Source organism: Fragaria vesca, linkage group LG5, assembly GCF_000184155.1.
Source record: "Fragaria vesca subsp. vesca linkage group LG5, FraVesHawaii_1.0, whole genome shotgun sequence".
Taxonomy (NCBI): domain Eukaryota; kingdom Viridiplantae; phylum Streptophyta; class Magnoliopsida; order Rosales; family Rosaceae; genus Fragaria; species Fragaria vesca.
In genome coordinates this window covers 7,867,142-7,872,645 of record NC_020495.1, presented here as the reverse complement: position 1 = coordinate 7,872,645, position 5,504 = coordinate 7,867,142, and positions in this window count along the sequence as shown.

Below are 5,504 nucleotides of genomic sequence, written 5' to 3'. Positions count from 1 at the left end.
AGGGAGTGAGTCCTTTTAGGGCAAGGGTTGCTGGGTTGGAGGGCTACAAACCATACCAAGCTTGCCCGGATTGGTGGCCGGAGGAGGAAGTTCCGGCGAAGTGAAGGTTTGGACAGTCGGACCTTACGGGTGGCACCGCTCCTTCACGGCGGCGCTAGGGCTCCTCTCACCGGTCTAGAAATGTTGCTGGGAGGGAGACCGACCGAACGGGACCGGTCCGGTGGCGAACGGAGGTCGGACGGCGGCGGGAGGACGGCCGGAAAACCGGTGGGTGTAGAGAGAAGAAAATCGGGTGAGAAGAGAAGAAAAATCGGGAGGGAGGGAGAGAGAAAAGAAAAAGGGTTTGGGCCTCACACCCCAAACCGGTCCACACCATTTATAACCTAAACTTCCAAAATAAAAACACCCCGAAAAATAATACCCGAATAAAAATTACCTTTTTCTAGCTAAAATTTACTATTTTTACCGTCGTTGTATTTTCCTCATACGAATAATCCTCCGCACATAATCGTCCCCGAAACCCCTCTAGGGACCAATTAAACTATTTACTCAATGATCGAGACGGTAAAATTCTTATTATAATCACGCTAGTAAATAAGGTAAAAATATAAGGGTCGGGATGTGACATAGCAAACCAGCTAGCACTCCCCTGGACAGTAAGTTTCAACTTGATGTATCAAGTGAACTCATCTTGGATATCAGTTCGTATCAAAGGCTGTTCGGTAAGCTTATTTATCTTACTATTACTCGCCCTGATATAACTTATGCAGTGAGTATAGTTAGTCAATTTATGCATGCTCCTACCATGGCTCATGTCCACATTGTCAAGCGTCTTCTTCGCTACTTAAAGGGATTTGTTGGGAGAGGTATCCTGATGAAACAAAATGGCAACACAAACATCATAGGCTACACAGATGCTGATTGGGCATGAAATTCTCTTGATCGTAAGTCCACTACAGGTTTTTGTACCTTTGTAGGTGGTAACTTGGTTAGTTGGCGAAGCAAGAAACAAACTGTTGTTGCTCGTTCTAGTGCCGAAGCTGAATATCAAGCTATGGCTTCCACTGCTTGTGAGCTGATATGGCTAAAGGGATTGTTGTCTGACTTGGGATCCCCAACTCGTCAACCAATATCTCTTTATTGTGACAATCAAGCTGCCATGCATATTGCTTCTAATCCGGTCTTTCATGAAAGAACCAAACACATAGAGGTTGATTGCCATTATATTCGAGCTCAAGTCCAGTCTAAGGTTATTGAAACTTTTTACACTCGAAGCCAAGATCAGTTGGCTGACATTTTCACAAAATCTCTTTCCGCTGCTCAGTTTCATTGACTCTTAGGCAAGCTTGGCTCAATAAATCCCCTTGATCCAGCTTGAGGGGGAGTATTGGAAGTAGAAGCATGGTGGGATTAATCCATTGTCTTTTGGTTAATCTCATGTCTTTACTTTTTTACTGTTTACTGTACATTTTCACTGTAAAGGAGATAAAGTCTGTTTTATCTCAGCCATATATATATTGTAGATCTGTAAAACTCTTGTTATCAAGAAAGTATCAGAAAACCTTCCACAAATCTGTGTCAAGTTTTCTTCAGCAACTTGTAGCGATCCATCCAGCGACCCCTCTTCGGGATTCCGAGTTTCAAACATTTGACAGAACTTCTTGATAGATGAAGAAGCCATCTATCGATATCAGCACTGGCTAAAAAATCTAGATGAGAAAGCTGAAACTCGTATATGTTGCCAATGTGAAGTAAGAGTACTTGATCAACAATATTAGCAAAGGTGGTATGCTCCTGCGTTGATACACATTGCTCATCAAACTTTAGATTTTGAAGCATGGCTGGTACATACCTCCACTCGGTTGATAAAATACTTGTCCTCACTGCCTCCTTAATCGGCAAATGTGCCAAAATCTTTTCTACTATATCATTTGGTAAGTTGCTAATTGAGTCCAACTTCACCTCACATCTTGATGAAGGCTTGGCTGTCATTGTTTGATGTTTTAATTTCATTCAAAAAAAAGAGGAGTAAATCATTGATTGAATATGTTAGCCAGTGGTGAAACCCTAACCGCTTCAGCGCGCAAACAGCACTAAGAAAAATGCATTCATATGTGTGAAGCGAATCAAAGGACTTGAAGCTGAATTCACTCTACCAGATTACCACCACCACCACCAGAACAGAGAATTTCAGTGACAAATATATGCATGCTTCATTATTAGCTAGCTTGTCGATCGAATAGCATGGATGCAGTCATGCAGATAGTATAAATTGCATGAAATTAAAACCAAATTCAGAGGCAAAGAAGAAGCTGATTTACCATAGAAATTTGGTCTAGAAATATGAGAAAAAGAATCAAGAAGCTGCCTCAGCTATTAGGGTGTGTGACTTTGTGGGAATCAGAGTGAGTGATCGAGCAGGTGTTAAATATGGTGAAATTATACGACGCGTCGTCGGAAACTGTTTTAAGTATTCCGCTCTGGATCTGGGCTTTAGAGGTTGGGTTCAAACTTGGGCTCACGTATCGGATTGAATTAAAAATTTCTCACTATACATTTACCTTAGCAATTGTGTTGATTCTTTGATGTAATTTGTCATGACTCATCATGCTTTCTGCATTCATCATGTAATGGATAAAGTTTTAGGAACAATTGTTGGAAAGGATCAAACGTATGTATAATTTTAAATTCTTTGAGGTTGATTGGAATGTTGGAGGAAACCATATGAATTAAATTATAATTGAGAACTCTTGTCAAAGACTCTTATTTGGATCTACCCTCAGAATTGGATCAACTCTTATTTGAAGTTGATAACACGATTCCCTTTATATATTTGTTTGTTTTCTTATGGATATTTTACTCCAAATGTTGTGAACTTGTGGCAAATAGCAAAACTACATTGTGTGAATATGAACTTTTTTTTATACAAATATGAAATTTAAGTTTGAATAGGGGTTCAACAAATATGTTGAAAATATTAAATACAGGTACGGTTCAAGGGCCATTGTTTTTTACACACATTTTTACGCTCTATTGTGGTAATCAGTTTTTAAAATTTTTAACGGTCTAAATTACATGCTAATATGATGTCAACAATAAAAATGTGATGTGGCATGTGACGTGGCGTTACTTATTTTCATAACAAATTAGCTTTTACTTTTCTTTATTGAAAAAAGAAAACCAAATCCAATTCTAACTTGGAAAATCAAAGGCCAATGAAAATCAAATCATACACAATAAGAAAAAGATGGAACGTAAGAAGAAGAAGAAGAAGAATGACGCACAACAAGAAGGCCAGAAGAACAAACATCTCGAATCTCTCATCTATATATCTAGGGGTGGGCATAAAAAACCGTAATCCTGAACTCGTCCCGAAATTTACCGGGACGGGACGGGATTTAAATCTTAAAACGTTAGGCCCGTCCCGTCCCATCCCGTTTATATATAGCGGGACGGGACATGAGATGGATAATTGAAGTCCCGTTTAGGCCCGTCCCGTCCCGTCCCGACTATTTTAATGATTGATTTTTTATTGATTAAGATGTAATTTAAGCATTTCATTTAAGTGTTTTGATCTTACCTCTTTGTTTCTTTAAGTTACTAGGTTGTCACCAATTCAATAACAGTGATGTTTAATACTTTAATTTGTTGATTGTTGTAGACTCTCTTATTGCACCCGAGTTGTGATGACAAGTTTAAAGAAAGTAAGTAGTATAAACTCTCTTATTACACCATGTTGTACTTGTAAATATGTTATAAGTACTTGTTAATATATAATAGAGTAAAAAACATTATAAAACTATGAAACTCTTTCTTTTGCTTACAAGTTTATTTTCAACTTTTTTTTATCCGGAATTGGGCCCATGTAATATCCCACATCGGCCAAACGGAGAGGGGTTATGTGCTGTATATGTACATGCACACCTCCAATCTAACACGAGGCCTTTTGGTGACTCAGCGGCTTCGGAGGGGATGTGTACTCCGAGGTTAAGCATGTTGATGCTAGAGCAATCCCAGGATGGGTGACCTACTGGGAAGCTGCTCCTGAGCTGCCGGAAACAAAACCGTGAGGACCGGTCCCATCCCGTTCCATGCCCAGCCTTATATATATCTACTTACATCAAGAATACAGGAAAGTACGAACATATTTATCTTTTTTTTTTTTCGATATAGCATTACATGATAAGATTTAGGGTTTAGTACGTAATTCAATTAAAGTTTATTGATCAATTTATGCTGCCAAAGAAACCTACATCTTAGATAGCCAAGAAAACTAAAGAAACTAAATTGACATAGGTTACATATATGTATGGTTGTCTTTCGTAAGTGTAGGGTTTTGGGTTCTTTGTATAAGAGCACAAATTTGTTTTAACTGATAAAAAACAGCAGTTGGAGGATTTGTGGATACCACTTGAAATTCGTTCTTTTTTGGGGAAATGCTTATTTAGTACTAATTTAAACCTCTTATTGCTCATTCCAATGAATTTAATAGACATGAGCCCATTCTAATATAAGGTGATCTCATTTGTGCATAAATACACAAATCTATATTAAAGTCATAATAGAATAATAATTTTTATAAATTTTTAAGACAATTTTACCCTCACCACTTCAACATGTATAAGGAGAGTGAAAGAGTGAGAAGACTTTGCCTGAATCTTACCGGACTCCCGTCACCGGTCACCGGTTGCCAGAATTTCTTCGATCGTCGGTTATTGACTTCTAATAACTTAGATTTTCTCCGGTCGCCAGATTTCGGTCACCAATAACTCAGTTACTGACCTCCAATAATCAGTTACTGACCCCAATAACTTGGTTATTGACCCCCAATAATCAGTTACTGACCCTAATAACTTGGTTACTGACCCCAATAATAAGTTACTGACCCCTAATAATTTAGTTACTGACCCACAATAATCGGTTACTGACCCCCAATAATCAACTTATTTCAGCTTATTGTAATAGAAAAGAAGAAATACCGAAACATAATTGAGTTATTGACCCAAATAATAGTTACTAACCCCTAATAAAATGTTGAAACATTACTGTGAGGACCATAAGGGCATCCAAACCTCCAGCCCGTTGTCAAGGACCCAAGCCCAAACCAAAAAATTGCTTTGGGCACCCAAAGCTAGCGCCCAAACACTTCCCGACCGCCATTGGCGTCGACTCCGGCGTCCAACCTTACGTAACAACTCAGAACCGTCACCTCTGACCGTTAGACCTCTTAGAGACTAAGCAACAACCAGTCTTCCGCCGCGCCAGACCTCAATCCACCCAGCAAAGCTCACCGTCCTCGATGACGCTGATCGAGACCTCAATTTGTCTCGGTCTCTAGGAAGGAATCAAACGCCGAAGTTTTGGATCTACATAGTGTTTCGATTCCGACGTCACAAGCGGAGGAGATCTGGTGGAGCGTGGCGGAGGCGAGGATGGTGAAGGAAGGAGAGAGAGAGAGAGAGAGAGAGAGAGAGAGAGAGAGAGAGAGAGAGAGAGAGAGAGAG